The 16,232-nt window shown below is 41.9% G+C and overlaps 1 protein-coding gene across 1 annotated transcript in view; it reads right to left on the minus strand.

The window, feature by feature from the left end:
• Positions 1–16,232, minus strand: part of LOC117773272 (spectrin beta chain, non-erythrocytic 1-like) — a 750,817-nt gene that overhangs the window by 280,281 nt on the left and 454,304 nt on the right. The gene's annotated exons all lie outside the window — the stretch shown is intronic.

Here is a 16,232-nt window from a genome sequence, read left to right on the forward strand (position 1 = left end):
ACGGGGGCGTTAGAGAGACGAGGGCCGGAGGGGAGAGGGAGGCATTAATCTGAGAATCGAGCACAGCCAATTACTTAGGCCGCTGTGCCACGTTGTCAGGCTGCGACTGTGAGACCTGCTGACCGAGCAGCCGGGAAACAGTCAGTCATTCAGTCTCGGCACAGACGCTAAATCCTCCTCCCAGAGTTCATCGAGTGGAATCTGAAACATCATCTCACACTGTGCACCTCCTCTTCTCCTCTTCTCCTCTTCCTCCTCTTCCTCCTCCTCCTCTCTCTCTCACGTTTAATATTTGTGGAGCTTAGTCATTCTGCTTCACTATTTCTATTCCGCACGTAAAGCCAACTGCACATTTTGTTGCACTTAATCAGTTCTTTGTCCCGTCTGTCATTTTCATTTACTGCTTCAGACACAGCTCCAGTAAATGTTTTCATTCTCAGCAGATTTTATATTTACTCAGAGGAAAATTCATAAAAAATCTGATAACAGGCCGGAGATGTTTCTACTGAAATAGTTTAAACTCGTGTCAAGAGAAAAACTTCACTGCATTGTACTGAAGAGGTTTCGTGCACATATCTTCATGTTCTGGACTCGGAGGAGTTCTCATGAATGAGATAATGTTCTTACTCAGTATAATAAAGTTAAAGGGAAATATTATATTAATATATTCATTATTCTCTTTAGTCTGGCTTTAATTTTTTATTTAATTTTTTTTTTTAATTTGCACTGGTTTTATTTATTAGATAATAACATTTTGTCTATACTTTTTAATATATACAATTTTTTGGTAGTATTTTATAATTTAATAAAATTATCTCTTTTACAATGTGAGTGCATTGGATTCTGAACTTTAACTTTACTATAAAGCACATTGAACTGCAACTGATTTGTTTGAATGGTGCAAAATACATCAGGTTGTATTTGTCAATATTATCCTGAGATGAGAGTTTGACAGACAATATTTCAGTTATGCATCAGATTCTGTAGAAAAAGACCCAGACGTTGATAAAACACCGTCGGTATTTAACTGAAGAAAATCATATCGTCATATCGCGACTGATTCTAAACATATTCCTGTCAGGTCACAGTATTTTGTCAGCAGCTGTCAAAGTTTCATCTGCATTTGTCCCATAAAGTGGAAATCATTGGAAAGTTGAATATCCCTGAGTAAAGCACAAAGCTCCACCGAGGCCCTTTAAATTCAATCAAGCTGCAAAACTAATTACACTCAGAAATATCAGGCTCCTAAAAGTGACAGAGTTTTTTTCCATCAAGATCCATAAATGATTCTCTGGTAAATCTGTGAAAATGCCCCCCCCCCCCAAAATCGCTTGGTGTAACATTGTGTTACACCAAGCGATTCCTTATAATTATGATATATTATGCATATTTCCAAACAGGATGTTGCAGAGCCACACAGGAGCAACTTGCACTGACACACACACAGAATTAAATTATACATACATATAAGAGTCAGAGCAGCTTTGCCTCCAGCAGATAAATGTTGTGATATATGATCGTAGCGTGTTCGAGCTCTGGGTGATCATGTCATTGTGGAGATTATGTAAATGAGAGCAGGAAGCGGGGGGGAGATTTCTCCATAAATAGCATGTTTATCATTAAGTCATATCAAAGCTGCAGGAGGAGAAGAGACAGACACATATAGAACACGTCTCAGCATCAGATGTCTCAGATGAAGGAAGGAGACTTTAATGGTTTTAATGCAGGGACAGAAGCCGCTGGTCTCTGGGACGAAAACGTCCTGGGAGACGAAAGACATCTGCTCAAATTAAAACCATCAACTTGAGTACGAGCAGAATATGTCCCCTGAAGAAGTGGAGATTAGTGTTTGACTGGACTGAGCTTCACATCCACAACACATCTTATTATAGCAGCAGGTCTGAACAACAAAACAGAAGGAATCTGACCGAACCACACTCCTGTAAAATAAAAACAATACAGCAGATCCATAACACCCACTGCTCCCATTGAAAAATACCTACACACACTGACAGCAGTGACACACACAAAGACAAAGAGACAGGTGCACACACACACACACACACACACACACACACACACACACACACACACACACACACACACACACACACACACACACACACACACACAATCAAAGATCCAAAAATAAAACGTGACACACATATAGGGACTCAGGAAGCGACAGACAGACCCACAGACACCGTTTCATAGAGCTGAACCAATCGACAGGAGCTCGCCTCGTCCGACAGGTATTTATAAAAAAATAAAATAAACCCACACATCCCTGTAGCAACATATGATTAAATCCATTGTGAGAATTCTCACATTGTACATCTTCATGTTGTTAATGTTTATCTCTTTTACCTCCTCTCTCTCCTCTGTTCTTTCCTGACACATTTCTCCCTGGGGACTAATGAAGGAGGATCTGTTGTCTTTTCTGTTTCTGAACAACAGCCACTGAGTGAATGTTCATGTGAACTGACCCAAAGTCAGATTCATTCAAACTCTGTTGATGTGTCACCAGTTCTCTGTGGCTCCTGAAGCCGCCTGGGTTTCCTCCAGTTTTCTACTCAGTGATTATCATCGTATTATTACTGCATTATTAATGTTTTATCACTGCAGGATTCATATCAACATCTGGCAAAGGGACAGTCGAGGAGAATCAGCCTCTGAGCTATAACTCTTTTCATATTTCATCACATGTGCTCAGATAAATATCACAGGTCAGTTGAGATGTTACTACAACAAACACTACATTCTCTTACACACACGCACAAATGAACACACACCTCGGCCAACTCAATGTTTAACTTGCTTCTCAGGGGAAACAGACAGGTGTGTGTGTGTGGTTTGGTCTCACTGGCCGTTTGCACACACGCACGCACACACACACACACACACACACACACACACACACACACACACACACACAATCAAAGATCCAAAAATAAAACGTGACACACATACAGGGACTCAGGAAGCGACAGACAGACCCACAGACACCGTTTCATAGAGCTGAACCAATCGACAGGAGCTCGCCTCGTCCGACAGGTATTTATAAAAAAATAAAATAAACCCACACATCCCTGTAGCAACATATGATTAAATCCATTGTGAGAATTCTCCAGTTCTAAAAGCTGCTTTCAGATGAGCAACCCCCCCCCCCCTGTTTATCTGTTCCCAGTATAGACAGGCATCAGGATTCATTTAACCTGCCAGTGAACATTTCATTTCTTTGGTAGATCTTCAACACGTGACCTGACAGCGACACACTCCAGTGACGATGCAGAATCCTGTAGTTTCTCAGGAGGGAATCCTAGATAATCAGAGACGACATTAATATGAAAACCAGGCAGCAGAACAGAATCTAAACTGCTACACGGTTAACTGCAAACTGAGATGATAAATCACAGCGTAGCTTGTTTACATCTCAGTGTCGAAGTAAAAACAGTTTCCACACACATCTGAACATATACAATAATACTGACGATATCACAACTGATCACAGAAGCTGAGTGGAGGGCAGTTTGATGGGGGAGGAGCTACAGCGACAGACAAGTGAGACTGTAGAAGACAAATGTCCGAAGAACGTCCGAAGAACGTCCGAAGAACGTCCCCCCCGAACTCCAGCCAGGACACGACCAGGAAAATAATAATAATGGTCGCCGACCTCCTCTAGACAACTACCTACTGTGGCCACAAGAGGGCAGGAAGATGGACGATATGACGGATCCGAAAAGTGAAGCCAAATTACCGTGATCGTCCCCTGGTGGCTGGCCACAGTGTAGATCATAAACCCCGCCTCCTCCATGTTAGCAGATGGGACACAGACCAAACAAAAAAGTCAAAGCAGAAAGTTGGCGTCTGTCGTTTTAGGTCGTTCTTATCACACTGATGTTTGTTAAAGTTTCTGATGAGTTTGGATCTAATGAATTATTAGATGATCATTAAACGTTATGATTGACAGCTGAGACTGACTGACGATTGGTCGAGTGCGTGTACCGATGGGACCTTGATGCAGCTCCTGCACCGACTCTGGTTCTAAGAGCTCTCGGATATTTGGGCTTCATTTCTGGATGGTGAGAGGAAGTGGAAACACGTCGTCCATCTTTATTTACAGTCCAGGATCCTAACAGTCAACATCAGATCCTTCCAGGGACAGAACGAGATATCGCTTCACTTGTGTGTTTTGTAAATTGTCTGTTTTCAGCGTTAACTGGTCAAAGATTCCTTCACTTGTCCTGATATTAAACCATCAGCCTGTAATATTCCTGCCTCAGTGTAACTACAGCGTCTGTAATCAGGGACCAGACTCATCTTCAGCCTCGCTCCAAACCAGTAACCTCTGCTTTAAATCTGACTTTAATCAGCTGTGACACCATGAGGCCATTTTCTACTACATCTCAATGCTCACCCTGCTTTTCCTTCTATTCTCTGTCACACACAACAAAACAAGCGCACGGCACTCTGGGAAAACAAATTAAAGTTTAATCAGTGGTGTTGCCGGCATGCGACTTGTGAGTAGGCATGACTCAGCTGATTGGAGATCTGCTGAGAACATGTACAACTGAGGAGGAGGAGGAGGAGAGAAAAGCTGGACAGACACAGAAACTGAGAGAAACACAAAGACAGAAGCAGAAAGACATCTAAAAAAAAGAGAGGCGTTAAACAAGAAAGAAATAAAAGGAAAAACTACGCAGCTATAAACAAAATGGGGATTAGAACATCCAGCAGCAACCCAATGAGATGTGGACAGAGAGGAGGAGAAAGGGTGAAGTGGAAGACGAGAGAAATCATTAAGAACGTCCATCAGAAATCATTAGAGTGATGCTCCTGCCTCGTGAGGAACTGACAGTCAAAGTTGTCTGTGGACGGTTTGTGCTTCAACGATTCATCAGCAGGAAACCTCAGCTTTTCCTCTTTCAGCTTCATGTTGATCGTCCTCAGAGCGAGAAACAGAGAAAGATCCTCAGTCAGATCCACTGGACTGAAGATCACAGCTCGGATGGCAGGTTCACAAAATACAGAAAGATGCTGCGTTACTCCCATGGCAGTTACTACAGTTTTTAAAATCAAAACCTTTCCCCTAAAATCTAGTACGAACAAATCCAAAAATCATAATCCTCTCTATTATAACCCCCCCCCCCCCTTCCATGAATATTCATATAGCTGGCAGTCTCAAAACAATTATTGTCATGGGCAATATTTCCTGTCTTTAGTAAATAAAAATGTCCCTTTCCTTTTTGTAAAATATGTACTTTGTACTTGATGTGCTTTCACTTCTCTACTGCACATATTAGATTATCATAAATAATAGATTGTTGATTCAACCTGTTTTAAACCTGATGATGGAAAGTGCAGCCACCACTGTGGGAGGAGTCTGTGGTAAAAATATCTTTAATAGATTCTGTAAAAGATGCATCATGAGTCCCACGTGTCTCATGTCGCCTCACGACGAGCACCGCGACATCTGCTCGGCACGTTTTCACGGACATGACTCAACCTGGTCTTCAGGCCCTCACACTCTCAGAATCCCCTTGTGCCGCAGTCACAGCCTCAAATATCTGAATCATCCATTCATTATCTAAATTGCTCTCCTAATGCCAGGACAGTGACTCGCTGCAGCCTTTTCCAGCGCCGTCAGGGAAAAGCAGGGAACCACTTTACCACTGGTCCCATTCATGCAGAAAACAGCAGGTGGATTCTAACCTACGCAGAACTTTTCCTCTTGAGACGAAGAGGAAGAGGAAGCGGCTGCAGTCTTCACCTCCGACGATATGTTTGAACGTTCATTTGGTGCATTTGAACTTGTGTGGTAGTAATACCATAATGATGTTACCATGGCAACCAGTTAATTAATTTGAACACGCCCACGTCAGACGCACGTCGTCTTCCAGCCAATCGATGTCAAGCAGAGGCCGACGCAGCCCACGTACGTTTATTTAAAGGAGAGCTAATGATGTAAATTACACAAAATCAACTCAAATAACTCGTATTTTTCAGCCTTAATATGATTTAATGTACAAACTGCTGCATGTTGGTCACCACTGATTGTTCCACACAGATTATCTGCATCGTTGCATTGTTTTAGACTCAGCTCCTCCACTCCAGGTGAGAAATGAGCGTGAAAATATCTGAAGAGTGTGTTGTTCATGGCAATTGGTCACAGCAAAATGGTTTATTGATTTTGAACTTTCGTCGTGTTCGGGTTTCTAAAAGAGCCGCGGTGAGTCTGCTCGGTTCAGACAGTAAACGTTGGGCTCACGCACCGAGATTTAAATGGTAGGAGGAGACAGAAGAGGAGGAACGAGGAGATAAGTCAAGTCAGGGGAAGGTGAGAGGAAAGGAAAAGGAGGAGCCGGACTGTAGACGAGGAGACAAGGTGATGAGAGAGGGCTTATTGAGGAGGCAGAAGTTAGTGGGATGTCAAGAAAGGTGAACATTGGAAAAGCCCTTAGAAGCGAATGGATTCAAAGAAAGTGCAGCGTGAGAGAATTATAATGAGGCTGAGACAGAAGAGAGGGAGGAGGTGTGCAGGGAATGGAAATGAGGAGGAAGAGACAATGAGGAGGAACAGGAGAGATGTGTCTGGATGTTCAAGTGTTTTTCTCCTCTGTGTTGGAAGATAATGTTTCTCAGGTGTTGTCTGGTTCTCAACGTTAAAGCAAAAGGACAAGACACATTAAAGCAAAACAATATATAAAACACAGTCACAGCTTCAAGTGTCAGAATCAGCTGCAGCAAGTTGAAGAGTGAAGCTGAACTGTGGATCAGCTAAAAAGACTCATTAACAAGACACTTTAATAAGAAGTTATTAAAAACCAGAGTTTATCTCCAATATTCAGCAGGAAACTTTTACAATATGAAGAAATCTCAACAGAGTTTGATGGATTTGTTACAGCAGCAGCTCTTCTGGTTCAGGAAGCAGAGGATCATGGGTAATATCCAGCATGATGGACACAATGCACTTCATGCGTACGTCAAGTGAATGAGAATAAGTTTGTTATTTATCTCATGTTTACGTCTCACAGAAGCAGAACAAATGAGCGAAGGTCTTGGATCTCAAACCAGGAGGATGTGGCTATTTCCTGGAGGCTGCACGTACCGAGTCAACCAAACACACAAACACACGAGCAGGAAAGATTAGTTTGTTCATTTTGGTCCAGAACCTCAGGAGAGCGGGGGGGGGGACGACGACGACACTGTGTGCATGTGAGTGTAAGTGTGTGTGTGTGTGTGTGTGTGTGTGTGTGTGATATCAGTGTGACAATGAAAATCATCAGTCTCTGAACCTGTTTTCACCTTCAGCTGAACAGAGGGACATGATGAGCTGAGAGAAGTAACAGAAGACAACTTTTTAACAGTAACAAGCAGAGTGTGTGTGTGTGTGTGTGTGTGTGTGTGTGTGTGTGTGTGTGTGTGTGTGTGTGTGTGGATGAATTCATATCATCACATTAACTTGTAAGTCCAGAGGAGTGAGGATCAGGCTGCAGGAGGAGAGACAGACACGTGGAGACAAGCGGCCGTCAGCCTGAAGGATCCTCAGGACGTCTAGGTGCCGGTCGTACATCTGCAGTCGGCTGCAGGGTAACGGTGAGAAAGGATTTGAACAGGAGTCAAACTGTGTCATAGTTCAAACTGCTCCTCATGAGGTCCGGCACCGACAGGATGGATTCGCTGAAGGTGACAGTTGCAGACATGAAGTGAGGTCCAGGCAGGGATCAGCTCAACAGACACGAGCTGAGATGAACAATCTGCAGGTGCCACACACCAGGCTGAGGTCAGTCCTCTGCAGCATCACACGCTCCTCACAAGGTCCCAGGTTGTGACGGCCTTGTTTCTACTTTGGTGCGTTTGTGTGGTTTGAAGTGAGAAAATCGAAAAGCACCTGGATGATCCAACAAAATCTACTGTGTTCATGTGTTTAGAGCGTTTAGGTTACAGCTTGACTTCTCTCTAACATTTACAAAATAAGAAGAGTGAAGAAGGATCCGATGTGACAGAACGTCTTCTCTCTACTTATTGTACAAATTCCTGCTTGAGGCTCAAATACCTGAAGAATCCAGTTCAGGGATCTATCTACTTTCCTGTTTGCCACGACCTTTTAATAAATAATACAAATTATTATTCATTTCTTAGACTGCACTGTTGTTTTCACTCTTTATTTCTTTTGTTTGTTTGTCGTGAGGCCTTTTATATTTTATGTAAAGCACTTTGAATTTCCTTGTTGTTGACTTGTGAAATACAGATAAACTTGCCTTGCCTACTTAAGTAAAGTAAGGAGGCAAATGTATTGTTCCACCCCACCACTGACCTTTGGTTTAACATCGGTCGTCATCTGGTTTAGATGAGTCTCTGATTCCTGCACCGTTCAACAGCTCAACAGCTCCACAGCTCGTCAGCTCGTCGGCTCGTCGGCCACACGTTCAGAGGAACGGACATTTACAGGAAGTGGGTTCTCCGGGCGCTGGCTTCTTCTGAGAGACACTAATCTTCACTCTCACATAAAACCTGATAAGCATCAGCAGGGATCATATTAAACCCACAGAACAACACAGTGATTAGGATCCACAGGTTTAATCCATGATACAAGAATGTTGCAATTTCCCTTCAATAGCAGCAAAGCCCTTCTTATCTGAGAAGTGACTCTGTAATATTGATTTCAGTCAGATACATACAGCAAAGCAATAATAGCAGCTTGATAAATATAGATACTGACATGTAGAAACATGCTTCACACATCCAGGCTTCTATCCTCTGAAACCAGGCCACAGATTCAATCACCTTCAATAATCACATCAACACGTTGAAACGTTCAAAGATCAGCATGTTTTATATATTTCTTGAAGATAATTGTAATATCCAGAAATTCATCCCTTCATTTCCTCTCGTTTGGATTATTGCACTTCTCTCTTGTCACCTGCCAGCGCAAGAGGCGACATAAACTACAGCCTTCTCATCAAATCTACTAACAGAGGTTATTGCTCTGATTTTAGCTTCTCTTCATTGGCTTCCAGTAAATTTTAGAATCGATAATAAGACTTAAATTTCTCATAAAGACTCATTTACAATGTTCCATCTTTCTTTTCAGTTTTTTTCAACTCTTCTCATCTGAAACATTGTTCATTTCCGTATCGCTCCTCTGCTGCTGTGTGATCTTCAAAATGCTTTCAGTTATTTCCTATTGTTTGCCTTTATTTTTTTCATTTGAAACTTGTAAAGCCTCTTGAAAGCGTGACATCACATTACATTTCATTTAGCTGAACACTTACAATAAGTGCATCAACCATGAGGGTACAAACCCAGAACAACAAGAATCATTAAACATTAAACATTAATAACCAGAAGTGTTAAAAAGTCAAATGTTGTCTAGTTATCGACTAACTAGAAAGTTCGAGCTTCTAGAAAACAAACAAGACAAACAACCAGACAACTTCAGACCATGTTTTCAGTCCAAGAGACAAATTAAGTTCAAGTCACAAAACAAAGCGAGAAACAAACTCAACTGCAGAACTTTGATTCTGCTGCAAATTAAAATCCTACAGAGAAACACAGAATCACAGAATCACCAGTCTGACGATAACTCACCACAGATTCAATCTGAGGAACTGAACCGAGAGAGAAACTCATCAACTGATACTTATCTTGATGATGTGATGAAGAGGAGAAGATCAGAGAAGAAGAACAAGAAGAAGAATCCTGCAGTGAAACAAACACTTATTATGTGTTTGATGAACTGAGATGATTCAGTTTGATTCACAGGAGAAGAAGAGATACGAGGGAATCCAGGAGAGTGATGAAGAGTGATGAAGAGGATCTGATCTCTTCCTGGTCAGTTATCACATGTCACCTGTCACACAGGTGTGAAAGAGCCAATCAGAGCAGAGCACACAAACAGCTGCTTCCTGTCGTCTCCAGAGCTCAGCCTGAATTAACTGTGAACTTTAGCTTCATTAAGTTTTCTTGTTTTTCTCTTACACTGATTCCTGGAGTCAGTTTGTGACATTAGAGTTTATATAACTTATTGTTTATTAATTATTAATCTTTTCTGACCTCATTGAATCCTGAACAGCGCCTCCCACAGGCTGAGATGAATCATCACTCATCACACTAAACAAAGGATTTATCCCAATATTTAAGATTCTTGTATTTTAATTGGAAAGATTTAATGATTTCATTGACGTGTGTTTTAAACTTCTTTTGGGAATCAAATGTGACACCTAGATTTTTGCTGTTGTTTTTATATTTATATTAACAGGGGACTAAGAAATGATGTAATTTGCCTTCGAGCTGATTGGGAAAATATATATTTTTAGATCAGACATCACATTTCCTGAAGTCCTGACCCTCGCTGCGTGATGAGCAGGTCTCAAGTCTCTAAGAGAATCTGATGAGACTCTGAAAAAAGGAAGTGACCGAATTCCTCACCTCCGTCAACGTGACTGAGAGTCGCTCACAATTAACATTTCATTATCTGAATCAGACAGAATTTAATTAGGCTCATTAATCCTTTGGTGTCTGTTCCCCCGGAGCTCGGATGAGTCCAGGATCACACGTGTTCACCTGTAATTCAGCAGCTCTTCACTTCCACTGCCTGACGAAGACGAGCCGCTGCACTCGGTTGGATTCTTTCCTCACACGTTGCTGCTGCTGTGTGTGAGCAGCTGAAATAAAGCATGAGAAGTGACACAGCTTCATTTATATGTCGATTTATATATGTTTATATGTCTGCGTTTATAGGAGACTAATTATGTTTTTCAGTGTTTCTTTCCACTAGTGAGTTATAACACATTTTATTTGTAGTTGTAGTCATAGTTTGCAGTTATGTATATAATATATATTGTTTTTTTAAAGCTCTGCAAAGTTCAAAAGCCCAAAGTTGCATCATCGTGATGTGACGTTTTATCACAGTCCAGTTTTTTCTGTTTCCTCCAGTTTCTCTCTTTTCCACTGGTTTGATGAAGAGGAGCCACGAGAACTTTGAACTCTCATATAAACACGTCTCTGCTGTCGTGTGTGACGTCGTCCTCTCTCATCTGCTGATTGAAACTAGATCGTCATGGACACAAAGAGCCTGGTTCTACGTCTGCTGCAGATACAGTGTCACCCACCTTGCTCATGGACACTCGGGCACTGCTGTTGCTGTGGTTGAATCTCTGCCTCTAACACTCCAGTCTCTTTCACTTATCTTGGTCTCAGTCAGATTGGCTCAGAGTTTATTCTGGTAAACGAAGATTTCATCACCGATGGGTGTAATATAAATGAAGTTATTGATCTTTAATGTGAGTTATTTCTCATTTGGGACGTGACTATTTCCTGTGTGTTTTTAGATATTGAGCAGGACTGTTTCCTCTGACCTGCTCTCACCTCCCTCTGGATTAATTGGTCTCTGAGAAATGAGGAAAAACACTACGAAAATTAAATTAGATTTAGTCTGCGAGTCGCTTTAATGGCCTCGGAGTTTAGTTACATCATTACGTCGCTGGATTAATTGAGCAAAGCTCCTCGATGACAGATGAAGGTACAGATCCGGCCTCTGGCTCCAACATCTGCTGAGGGCCTGTGGAGTTTACATCAGTTTGCACTGAGCCGAGAATCCTTCAAACTCCAGCACCAGTCCCACACACACAGAAACATCAGGCCAGAAGCCGGAGGATGGAAAGAGGATCTCAGATCAAACACAGAGAGCAGGTGATTCAGGGCTGTTACCTGAACACTGAAGGAAACGGAATCATCCTCCAGCTTCTTAACTTCTATTATGTTCCTGGAAAGATGAGTAATATGTCAAAGTGAAAAGAGAATCTAATGTTCTCATCTCTATAAATTTAGTTCACTTTAATATTCTGTAAAAAGCAATAAATTGGAATATTAAATTCATTCATAATTTTAGTCTGAATTTAAATGAGCAGATAATTGACGGCACCAGTGACAAGATAGTATTTATTCATTTGGTCGGATAAAGCAGGGCCGTGAGGATGAAGCAGGCATGGGGGGGGGAGATGCTGGTGTTGATGTGCTGTAAAGAAAAACATGTGGTGTCAGCAGCAGGATGTGTGGAGGTGGTTTGCAGTTACATTTTACTGCTTTACTATTATTTATGTGTGAGCTCACTGTTGAAGAATCAATATTAGCACAATCTGATTACATGTGCTTCCTTCTTTTGGTGGGGGGGGGCCCTTTTGCCTTTTACCCGTGGCCCCTGAAGTCCCTGGAAACGCTCCTGAGAGGAGGTGAAGAAATAAAAAGTCTGCGTTTCTCCTAATGAGAGCGAAGGTTCCACAGGAGACGAACTCTTTACCAGTCACTGATGTGTGTTACAACATTACTCTGCAGTCTTATTACCAGGCTCCACACCATCATGTCTCCCAGGGGAACCTCTCCCAAGGTCATGTTGAAGTAATGGAGGTCACCAATCTTTGCACATCTTTTTGGTCTCCCTCCTCTCGGCCCTGCAGCCTCACCGTCCACATCGATTTTCTTATAACTGCTGAGAACCAGTTCCTGCTGAGTGTAAATTCCGCCGCTGCATTCTCTCATCATTGAGACTTTGCCAATAAACGACTGCAGCCGCTAACGGAGCCAAAGTCTATATTTACTGCAGCGTTGTGAGGGAGCAGCCGGCCCTGCAGCGGCGTCACAATGAAACTGTCAGTTTAAAATACCTCTGTTATTAAACCTTCACTTGATCCCAGGAACACAATGATGCTTGGAACGATCTGAAAGTGAAGCTTGGACCTGATAAAACACGCAGCAGCTCCTGTTCACTAACTGCAGCTGCAGATCATCACAGCCGCTGGTTTCCTCTTAGTGAGGAGATGATGAAGAGCAGAAACATCCACTGACTGTGTCACACATCTGCTGCTTCATGTTCATTCCATCACTTTGCTCCTTAAATTAGCTTTTTGAAATCTTCCGTCTGTCTGAATCTGCTTTAATGTGGATTTCTATGAAGGGTTTTCTGGGCCAAAACTATATATATATATATATATGTATATACATAAATAAATAAATGTATAAATAAATACATAATTATATAATTAAATGACTAAATAAATGACTAAATGTGTATTTATACATGTGACATGACGTGTGACATGCAAACATTTTATTCTCAACGCATACGACAAAACACAACCCTCAACAATGTGTGAAATGAAACAAGACAACACAACCTGCACACAACTCAACCTCAGTATCTTTATATCGGATCCACTGAAATAGAATATGTTAAATGTAAATTAACCAATATACCAACCTTCACTTTCTCTCCTCAGTAATATTCTTCTCACCCTCTCAGAAGAAAAAATAACCAACAAAATCCAATATATATTCAACCTTATAATTAAAATGTTCAAATAATCACACGTCTTCCTTCCAGTAGTCGTGAAGGAGCGTCTGTGGATTTCCACTCGTGTCATTCTGATGAAGCACCGTCGTGTGTGTGTGTGTGTGTGTGTGTGTGTGTGTGTGTGTGTGTGTGTGTGTGTGTGTGGTACATGTGTGCAGTCAGCATGTTTCATGACCTTTATAACAAAGGTCATGCTGTTCCCAGGTCGTCAGCTCGGCTCCAAGGCCTCGTGAACACAAGATTCATTAAAGAGGGAAAAGGACAGGTATGGATTTTACTGGATGAGTTATAGATTAATCCCAATATGCAAATGAGCTGGGTCACTGCTGTGTGTGAGCACGTGTGTGTGTGTGTGTGTGTGTCAGAAATCTGTGACAGATTGATGCCTGTGTGTCACCTGCAGACCATTTCCTCATTGTTAGTCATTGGCAACACACACACACACACACACACACACACACACACACACACACACACACACACACACACACACACACACACACACACACACACACACACACTAACCATTACAAACATATGAATATAAATGTTGGAGCTCATTTATAATTCATATGTCATTTACACACATCCATGTCAGCCCCCGCCCCGGCCCCTGACTCTCGGGCCCCTGACTGTTGGGCCCCTGACTCTCGGGCCCCTGACTCTCGGGCCCCTGACTCTGCCTCCTTCCTTCTCATGAGCTGTTTGCATGTGAAATCTGCAGATCCATCAAATGCAGATCATCTTTCTGCTGGCTGGTGTTGTGTTGTGTTGTGTTGTGAGTCAGGGGAGCAGAATGTGTGAGTCTGTCCTTCAGCTGCTGATGGTGCTGCTCACTCTGCTGCTGCCTCAGGACGAGAGCGCCACCTGCTGGACACAGAAACATCCTCTGTGAGGCTGGAGCAGCCAGAGTCAGGACTTTATGATGGTTCTCAGTTGAAGCTGAGTCTTGGTTTTCCAGGTTAATGGTTCCTTTTCACAACATGTCAGTGAAAGAGGATTTTCAGGATCAAAATAAAGAGAAAGAAAATTTGTTCTGCTGCACAAAATGATTGTGAAATATTAGACGCTGTCGCCTCTTCAGGCCTCTAGAAACATGAACATGAATCCATTTAAAAAAGGATGAATGTGACCATGACTCACACTCACACACATCTAGTGAAGGTTTGGATTATTGGATGGATTGATTGATTGGTTTTGACAGGTTCATTAAAGGTTTTGTCATGTGAAGAAATAAAAGGTAGATCGATAGAGCTCCTATCCCCTCAAACTGAGTCCAGCTGCACAGAATCTCTCACATTCATAGAAATTACTCCTTTAAATACGTGTTTCTTTTCCATGAACTATTTCCTGGGAAATCAGTGAAAATGTCACAAAACATCCGACTTCACATTGTTCAAGAAATGAAACTAATTCCTGAATCCGCCCCCCCCCCATCCGGATCTACGTCAAACTTTCTCAAACAAACAAACAGAGGAATGAACAAGTTTCCATCTATCTAATCTATCTAAACTTTGTTTTAAATCCTCTTTAAACTTAAACGTGCCAAAATATATTTCAGTTCAGATTTCAAAATAGGATTTGATATTATTTTATATTAAAAAACTTTCTTTCACACCCCCACACACAGGGAGCAGACCTGTCAGTCAGTTATTAGCATCTGAAGCAGGAAGTGGAGATCTGGTCACTGGTGACGCACATGAACCAGCAGCTGTTTTCCTGTGGGAGCTGAGGAACAACGAGCTGACTCCATCACATGAACATATTGTTACTGACACCGACAAACTATATTCAATAAATCACTGTTCAGATGAATGACGAGTCGACAACAACATTTCATTAAAATCACATTTACAAAAATCAGGACGTTGCATCAAAAACAGGAAACTACAGACGACTCAAGTCATCACGTCAGTAAACAAACTCTGAAGTGTCTCAAATATAAAGTATAAAACAAATGATCAGAACTGTTTGTTACCACTCAACTGGAAATATGTGTTACAATATGGTAAACAAATATTTACAACAGAGACAAAGAAGGGATGAAGAGGAGGAGGAGGAAGGATTAAGGGAAGAACTGAGACTGGAGGAGGAGGAGGAACAGAAAGTTGTCTCCACGTTAGAACATGACGACACCAAAGTACGTGGAGTGATTTGTCAAGTTAGGGAATTTAATCTGAATTTATTTACTTTGTCCGTGAACAAAACGCTGGAGGGACAGACTGACTGACAGCTGATGTCCAGACAGTGGACGATCATTCATTTACTTCATTTTCAGAAAAACTAAATATAATAGGACAAATAGTGAGTATCTATCTCGAGGTTTTCTAGTCTTGATGACCAATCAAAGTACTTTACAGAACATGTACTGCTCTTTGTTTATACTGAGATGAAAACATGGTTGTCATTTGGTTTGTTACTCACGACGCTATGAACTGTGGGTAATTCCCTGTGACAAGCAGCTGAAGGTGAGCGATGTTTCTTCCTCTGTGGATTCTACACTGTACCTGAGGCGTCGTCATGACCCTGTGACCCTACAGACCGCAGGGGGCGCTGTGTTTACTATCAGACTGATGACACCCTGGGGTGGGGGCGAACAGTAGTGGTTTGTCACAGAAAGGATCTGAGGTCAAAGGTCAAAATCAAATAACAGAATTAGAGGAAGTTTGAACCTTGATCATTTAATAAACGTCTGTTTCATAAACACAAAGTTTCTGTCTGAAGTTTAACTAAAGAGATGAAAACCTCACTTACTGATGTTTGGGTTTCTCCTCAGGATGAAATGACGCCGTGTGCATGAAGGTCCTGAGACCTCAGACTTACTGCTGACGCCCCTCAAAGTCTTTACGGCTGAAGAGAGGAAGTGATGTCACAGAAGAAG

Source organism: Hippoglossus hippoglossus, chromosome 13, assembly GCF_009819705.1.
Source record: "Hippoglossus hippoglossus isolate fHipHip1 chromosome 13, fHipHip1.pri, whole genome shotgun sequence".
NCBI classification, from domain to species: domain Eukaryota; kingdom Metazoa; phylum Chordata; class Actinopteri; order Pleuronectiformes; family Pleuronectidae; genus Hippoglossus; species Hippoglossus hippoglossus.